We start from the raw sequence: 9,207 nt of genomic DNA, 5'->3' as shown, positions 1-9,207 counted from the left end.
CTCTCATTCACACTCTCCCTCCTCTCACACACTCTCCTTCTCTCTCTCATATTCTCTCATTCTCTATCTCATACTCTCTCCTTCTTTCACACACTCTCCTTCTCTCACACTCTCCTTCTCTCACACTTTCCTTCTCTCACACTCTCCTTCTCTCTCTCACACACTCTCCTTCTCTCTCTCACACACTCTCCTTCTCTCTCACACACTCCTTCTCTCTCTCTCACACTCTCCTTCTCTCTCTCACACTCTCATTCTCTCTCTCTCCCCCTCTCCTTCTCTCTCTCACACACTCTCCTTCTCTCTCTCACACACTCTCCTTCTCTCTCACACTCTCCTTCTCTCTCACTCTCTCCCTCTCTCACACACTCCTCTGTCACACTCTCCTTCTCTCTCACACTCTCTCCCTCTCACACTCTCCTTCTCTCACACACTCTCCTTCTCTCTCACACACTCTCCTTCTCTCTCACACACTCTCCTTCTCTCTCACACTCTCTCCTCTCACACTCTCCTTCTCTCTCACACTCTCCTTCTCTCTCACACTCTCCTTCTCTCTCACACTCTCCTTCTCTCTCACACTCTCCTTCTCTCTCACACTCTCCTTCTCTCTCACACTCTCCTTCTCTCTCACACTCTCCTTCTCTCACACTCTCCTTCTCTCTCACACTCTCCTTCTCTCTCACACTCTCCTTCTCTCACACACACTCTCCTTCTCTCTCTCACACTCTCCTTCTCTCTCTCAAACTCTCCTTCTCTCTCACACTCTCCTTCTCTCACACACTCTCCTTCTCTCACACACACTCTCCTTCTCTCACACACACTCTCCTTCTCTCACACACACTCTCCTTCTCTCACACACACTCTCCTTCTCTCTCTCACACTCTCCTTCTCTCTCTCACACTCTCCTTCTCTCTCTCACACTCTCCTTCTCTCTCACACACTCTCCTTCTCTCTCACACACTCTCCTCTCACACACTCTCCTCTCACACACTCTCCTCTCACACACTCTCCTCACACACCCTCCTTCTCTCTCTCACACTCTCCTTCTCTTACACACTCTCCTTCTCTGTCATACTTTCTCCTTCTCTCTCTCACACACTCTCCTTCTCTCTCATACTCTCTCCTTCTCTCACACTCTCCTTCTCTCTCACACTGTCCTTCTCTCACACTGTCCTTCTCTCACACTGTCCTTCTCTCACACTCTCCTCTTTCACACACTCTGCTTCTCTCTCACACACTCTCCCCTCTCACACTGTCTCACACTGTCTCACTCTCACTCACTCTCTCACACACACTCACACACTCTCACACTCACTCTCTCCCACATTTTCACTCTCTCACACTCACTCTCTCCTACATTCTCACTCTCTCTCACTCACTCTCACACTCTCACTCACACTCTCTCATTCACACTCATACACTCTCACTCACTCTCTCACACACTCTCACTCTCTCACACACTCTCACTCTCTCACTCACTCTCTCCCACACACTCACTCTCACACATTCTCACACATTCTCACACATTCTCACACATTCTCACTCTCTCACTCACACACACTCACACTCACACTCTCCTCTCTCACACACTCTCTCACCCACTCTTACTCACACTTTCACTCACTCTCTCACACTCTCCTCTCTCACACTCTCCTCTCACACTCTCCTTCTCTCACACACACTCTCCTCTCACACACACTCTCCTTCTCTCACACCCACTCTCCTTCTCTCACACACACTCTCCTTCTCTCACACACACTCTCCTTCTCTCTCTCACACTCTCCTCTCACACACACTCCCCTTCTCTCACACACACTCCCCTTCTCTCACACACATACTCCCCTTCTCTCACACACACACACTCTCCTTCTCTCACACATTCTCACACACACTCTCCTTCTCTCTCTCTCACACTCTCTCCTTCTCTCACACATGTCCAGTGTTTGAATTCACAAGGAATCACCACCAATGTGCGACGCAGGACGAGGCCATTCGGCCCGCCGTGTGTGCGACACACAAACACCAAACGAATTAACATAAAATGTACAAATGCAAACAAAAGTTAATGTGAAATGTTTATTTTGTGTTTTTTTTTCTCTTTCAGGGTCGCACTCCGTGCACACTCACCCATAAACACTCAAACTACCTAAAAATCCTCTCAACATCCCCACACCCTTCTACCTCTATAACTACCAGGTACCTATCTAATTCGAATAAACTTATCTCCTGTTTTTGCTGCCACAACCTTTCGAGGGAGACCATTCCATGCATTAACTACTCGCTGAGTGAAAGTCCCCTACCTCACGACCATCTTAACTCTCCCCTTATTCACTCTCAGGTAATGGCCCCTGGTCCTGTCACAATCGACTCTGTTGAATAATTCATCTTCACTTGTTTTATTTTTACCTTTCATTATCTTAAACATCTCCATCATATCTCCTCATAACCGCCTCCTTTCTAGTGTAAGCCCTGTCTCCTTCAGCCGCTCCTCGTAGCTGAGTCTATCTAGGCCCGGAATCTATCTCGTATCCCTGCACTGAACCCTGTCCACGTCCTTCATCAGTTTTATCTTCCCCCACCGTATAGTTGGACAATCTGTATAACAGCTCGTTATTATTGTGTGCGTGTGTGTGTGCGAAATCGTTCGAAGTTTAAATTCTCATCCCCCATCACATCCTCAGAGAGAATAATAGACATCACTTCCGGGTTAACGCGTCACGCAACTCGGCGGCTCCAGATCCCGCGCGAAATGAGGTAAAAAGTATTCCCCTCACTGAAATCGTCAACATTTCATGTAAATACAAGAAAATTTTTAATGTAATCACGAAACTGAATGAATCGTCGTCAATCGCGGAAATGTGAAACGAAAGAACGAACCGGTGAAATATGCACAAGGTCCGATGAACACGACGACGCACACAGTTCGGACGTGAACCGGGGAACGAATGAAGTTTTAATTTTAAAAACAAACTCCGACAAAACGTCTCATGGCGACAACCGGGTGAAACATTTACCTCAGATCGCTCGAGGTTCCGCGATCGTGAACTTCCTCACAACGGATCGTTCACGTATTACGTACATTGACTACGTGAACCCCCCCCCCCCGCTCGGAATGTTAAAATTACCCCCAAAACCAGGAAACTCTGACGGACGTGGATAAACATCTTCTTCACTTCGACGTGACAATTTCAATGGACAGGACAAAAACACGGATCGGAACCCCGTGTGTGTGTGTGTGTGAGTGAGTGTGTGTGTGAGACTGTGTGTGTGTGTGAAGAAGAAGCGTGGCCTCCACAACAAGTGATGAAACAAAACAAAAGACGAAAGACAAACAGTCGATGTTATTTGAAATGTCGAATAGATGTTCTTGTGTCGAATAAAAGGGAATAAAAGCGGTTGTGGCGAATAAAAGTGACGAAGGTGATATCGAAGAGGAAGAAGAAATGCGAGGCCGGCGTTCGCGGGTTTTCCCCGGAGCGGAGGCCGCGGGTTTTGTTTGGAATATCTGAGGAGAGTTTTTCATCCTCTGTGAGAGAAAGTCGACGAATTGAGACGTCGTGGAGTCCCCCACGCCTCCGTGCGAGCGGAGAGGGGTAAGATCGGGGTTTGAACCCCACCGGTTTGGGGGTGACCAGTGAACAGGCCCTGAGGTGGAATTGCCGTCTCACGGATATATTTGTGTTTATTTTTTCACAATTTGTTTTCACTGTTTGATGAACTCGGACGTTTTGATGATGTTCACCAACAAAAATACAAACAAAGTGTGTTTGTTGCCGTGCCTTGTTAAACCCGGTATCGGTATAACACGTTTCCTGTGTTTCCTGTGCCTCCGCGAACAACGACAAGTTCGTGCACGTGAACGGATTTCATAACGACGGGAAATGACACCACACTGCGTCAACGGCACGGACACGAACAAGACCGCACGGCCCCGCCACGTACACACAGTCCACCTACACACCAACCACCCCACCACCACCACATACACACAGTCCACCTACACACCAACCCCCCCACCACGTACACACAGTCCACCGACACACCAACCACCCCACCACCACCACGTACACACAGTCCACCGACACACCAACCACCCCACCACCACCACATACACACAGTCCACCTACACACCAACCCCCCACCACGTACACACAGTCCACCGACACTCCATCCACCCCACCACCACCACATACACGCAGTCCACCTACACTCCGTCCCCCCCACCGCGTACACACAGTCCACCGACACAGCCACCACCCCACCACCACCACGTACGCACCGGCCACCGACACACCCACCACCCCACCACCACCACATACACACAGTCCACCTACACACCAACCCCCCCACCACGTACACACAGTCCGCCGACACACCAACCACCCCACCACCACCACGTACACACAGTCCACCGACACACCAACCACCCCACCACCACCACGTACACACAGTCCACCGACACACCAACCACCCCACCACCACCACGTACACACAGTCCACCGACACACCAACCCCCCGCCACGTACACACAGTCCACCGACACACCAACCACCCCACCACCACCACGTACACACAGACCACCTACACACCAACCACCCCACCACCACCACGTACACACAGTCCACCGACACACCAACCACCCCACCACCTCCACGTGCGCACAGTCCACCGACACACCAACCACCCCACCACCACCACGTACACCCAGTCCACCGACACACCAACCACCCCACCACCACCACGTACACACAGTCCACCGACACACCAACCCCCCGCCACGTACACACAGTCCACCGACACACCAACCACCCCACCACCACCACGTACACACAGTCCACCGACACACCAACCACCCCACCACCACCACGTACACACAGTCCACCGACACACCAACCACCCCACCACGTACACACAGTCCACCGACACACCAACCACCCCACCATGTACACACAGTCCACCGACACACCAACCACCCCACCACGTACACACAGTCCACCGACACACCAACCACCCCACCACGCACACACAGTCCACCGCCACACCCACCCCCCACCACGCACACACAGTCCACCGACACACCAACCCCCCCCACCACCACCACATACACACAGTCCACCTACACACCAACCCCCCCACCACCACCACATACACACAGTCCACCTACACACCAACCCCCAACCACGCACACACAGCCCACCGACACACCAACCACCCCACCACGTACACACAGTCCACCTACACACCAACCCCCCCACCACCACCACGTACACACAGTCCACCGACACACCAACCACCCCACCACGTACACACAGTCCACCGACACACCAACCACCCCACCACGCACACACAGTCCACCGACACACCAACCCCCCCACCACCTACACACAGTCCCCCCACACACCAACCCCCCACCAAGTACACACAGTCCACTGACGCACCAACCCCCCGCCATGTACACACAGTCCACCTACACACCAACCCCCCCACCACCACCACGTACACACAGTCCACCGACACACCAACCACCCCACCACGTACACACAGTCCACCGACACACCAACCACCCCACCACGCACACACAGTCCACCGACACACCAACCCCCCCACCACGAACACCCAGCCCACCGACACACCAACCACCCCACCACGTACACACAGTCCACCGACACACCAATCCCCCGCCACGTACACACAGTCCACATACACACCAACCCCCCCCACCACCACCACGTACACACAGTCCACATACACACCAACCCCCGCCACGTACACACAGTCCACATACACACCAACCCCCCCACCACATACACACAGTCCACCTACACACTAACCCCCCGCCACGTACACACAGTCCACCGACACACCAACCCCCCGCCACGTACACACAGTCCACCTACACACCAACCCCCCACCACATACACACAGTCGACCGACACACCAACCCCCCACCACGCACACACAGTCCACCGACACACCAAGCCCTCCATCACGTACACAGTCCACATACACACAAACCCCCCCACCACGTACACACAGTCCACCTACACACCAACCCCCCACCACATGCACACAGTCCACCTACACACAAACCCCCCACCACGTACACACAGTCCACCGACGCACAAACCCCCCCACCACGTACACTAACAAGACCGCTCGGCCCCCGCCACGTACACACAGTCCACCTACACACCACTCCCCCACCACGTACACACAGTCCACCTACACACAACCCTCCCCCCACCACGCACACACAGTCCACATACACACCAAACCCCCACCATGTACACACAGTCCACCGACGCACAAACCCCCACCATGTACACTAACAGGACCGTGCGGCCCCCGCCACGTACGCACAGTCCACCTACACACCAACCCCCCACCACGTACACACAGTCCACCTACACACCAACCCCCCACCACCTACACACAGTCCACCTACACACTAACCCCCCACCACATACACACAGTCGACCGACACACCAACCCCCACTACGTACACACAGTCCACCAACACACCAACCCCCCACCACGTACACACAGTCCACCTCCACCCCAACCCCCCACCATGTACACACAATCCACCTATTCACCAACCCCCCACCACGAACACACAGTCCACCTACACACCAAACCCTCCACCACGTACACACAGTCCACCGACACACCAACCCCTCCACCACGTACACACAGTCCACTTACACACCAACCCCTCCACCACGTACACACAGTCCACCGACACACCAACCCCCCACCACGTACACAAAGTCCACCTACACACCAACCTCCCACCATGTACACACAGTCCACATACACACAAACCCCGCCCACCACGTACACACAGTCCACCGACACTCAACCCCCCCACCACGTACACTCAGTCCACATACACACCACCCCCCACCACGTACACACAGTCCACATACACACCAACCCCCCACCACGGACACACAGTCCACCGACACACCAACCCCCCACCACGTACACACAGTCCACATACACACCAACCCCCCGCCATGTACACCCAGTCCCGCGACATGTTCCCCCGCCACGTACACGCAGTCCCGCGACATGTTCCCCCACCACGTACACACAGTCCACCGACACACCAACCCCCCACCACGTACACACAGTCCACATACACACCAACCCCCCGCCATGTACACGCAGTCCCGCGACATGTTCCCCCGCCACGTACACGCAGTCCCGCGACATGTTCCCCCGCCACGTACACGCAGTCCCGCGACATGTTCCCCCGCCACGTACACGCAGTCCCGCGACATGTTGCCCCGCCACGTACACACAGTAACGCAACACGTGGGCTCCCCGCCACGTGCATGCAGTCCCGCGACACGTGGGTCCCCCATCACGTGCACTTGGGCTCCCCGACATGTACTCGCGGTCCCGTGACACGTGGGCCCCCCTTCACGTATACGCTGTCCTGCGACACGTGGGCCCCCCGCAATGTACACGTGGTCCTGCGACATGTGCGTCCCCTGCCATGTACACATTGGCCCCCAGCCACGTACACGCGGTCCCACAAAATGTGGGCCCCACTGGCACATACACGCGGTCCCACAAAATGTGGGCCCCCCACCATGTACACGTGGTCCCACGACATGGCCCCCCACCATGTACATGAGGTCCTGCGACACGTGGGCTGCCCGCCACGTACACGCGGTCCTGCGACACGTTGATCCCTGCCACACAGTCCCAGGACACGTGCACGTGGTCCTGCGACACTTGGGCCCCCAGCACGTCCACGCGGTCCCGCGACATGTGGGTCCACCGCCATGTACACATGGGCCCCTGGCTACATACACGCAGTCCCATAACACGTGGGCCCCCCGCCATGCAAACGTGGGCCCCCGCCACGTACACGCGGTCCCACTACATGTGTCCCCCCGCCACATACACACGGTCCCTCGACATGGCCCCTCACCACGTACACTCAGTCCTGCGACATGTGGGCCCACTGCCATATACACCTGGTCCCCCCACCACGAACACACAGTCCGGCAACACATGAACCCCCTGTCACGTCCACGCAGTCCCACGACACGTGGGCCCCCCGCCACATACACGCAGTCCCGCGACAGGCGGGCTCCTCTGCCACGTGAACGTTGTTTCCCAACACTTGAGGGACAAATTAATTACCTAACCTGGTGTTGGCTTAGTGGTTAGGCTGGTGGCTTGGGATCTTCGGGTCCTGAGTTCAAGCCCCGTTTTCCGCTGAATTATCACCACGGGGTTGACTTCCGAGGTCGGCAAAATGGGTATGTGTCGGAGCCAAAAGGCTGCACATGAAAGGAAGGGGCATTGACGGATTTATTAAATCTGTTATTGGTGTGGTGCAGGCATGATGGGCCGAATGGTCTCCTCCTATGCATCAATTCCTTGTAACAAGCCCCCCCCCATGTACTCTCAGTCCCCCGACACGTGGGTCCCTCACCACGTACCCACAGTCCCCCTGCGTGTGGTCGCGCTGCCATTTACACACATTACCCCTTTGTGCACCCCCCTGCTGCTACTTACTTTTCCATATGCTGTAAGCTCGTCTTTGCCACGTACACACAGTCCCTCTGCGTGCGCCCCTCCCCCCCGCCCCCACCACGTGCTCTTCCATGTACTATAATTTATCGTTTCCTGTTTCAGGCGTACACGGCGTTACTTGGTGATGTTCTCATCTTGTTGGAACTTTGAAGAAATCAAATCATGTCAAAGATCCGTCCTGTCATCTCTTAGAAAAAAAAATGATGACATGATGACACTGACACACACGGACACACAAGGCTCTCATTTAGTATTGACGAGCAAGGGTACCCAGCGTTGCTGGGCAATGTCGGGTCCCTCCTCTCACCGCACCGCTTGAGGGACAAATTCATCAATATGGCTGAAATAATGATGCTATAGATGTTTATCCTCATCACCATGTCATGAATCTGGGGTATGTTCACTTACCAAGTTTCTTGTAGAGCGCTTGCCAAGTGGCTCAAGCACTCCATTAGAAACCGTTGCTAAGGAACTGCTTGCTTGGCAAGCTCGAGCTAGCTGCTTGGTAACTGAACACACCACTGGATATCTCAACAGTTCGTACAAAACACCTACAAAAGGACATTTAAAAAATAATATTAATCACGAATATTTTCATTGTCGTGAAAACGTACCTTGTTCAGACCCATGCATCCATCTCCAGACACGAACTCA

At 54.3% G+C, this 9,207-nt stretch overlaps 1 protein-coding gene across 3 annotated transcripts in view; it reads left to right on the top strand.

The window, feature by feature from the left end:
* Positions 1 to 9,207, top strand: part of LOC147016270 (nipped-B-like protein) — a 110,035-nt gene that overhangs the window by 2,651 nt on the left and 98,177 nt on the right. The window contains exon 1 of one of the 3 annotated variants that reach the window (XM_085844852.1): positions 2,697 to 2,751. The exons of 1 other annotated variant lie outside the window; for it this stretch is intronic. The gene's annotated coding sequence lies outside the window, so the exon portion shown is untranslated. Of the gene's footprint in view, positions 1 to 2,696; positions 2,752 to 3,264; positions 3,591 to 9,207 lie in introns of those variants that run through there. One more of the 3 variants, XM_085844849.1, reaches the window with a different exon arrangement.

Source organism: Eptatretus burgeri, chromosome 11 (genome assembly GCF_056783735.1).
Source record: "Eptatretus burgeri isolate ZD-2024b chromosome 11, Ebu_testis_v1, whole genome shotgun sequence".
Taxonomy (NCBI): Eukaryota; Metazoa; Chordata; class Myxini; order Myxiniformes; family Myxinidae; genus Eptatretus; species Eptatretus burgeri.
Note: the sequence above shows the minus strand (reverse complement) of the source record. Positions and strands in the feature narration are given on the sequence as shown.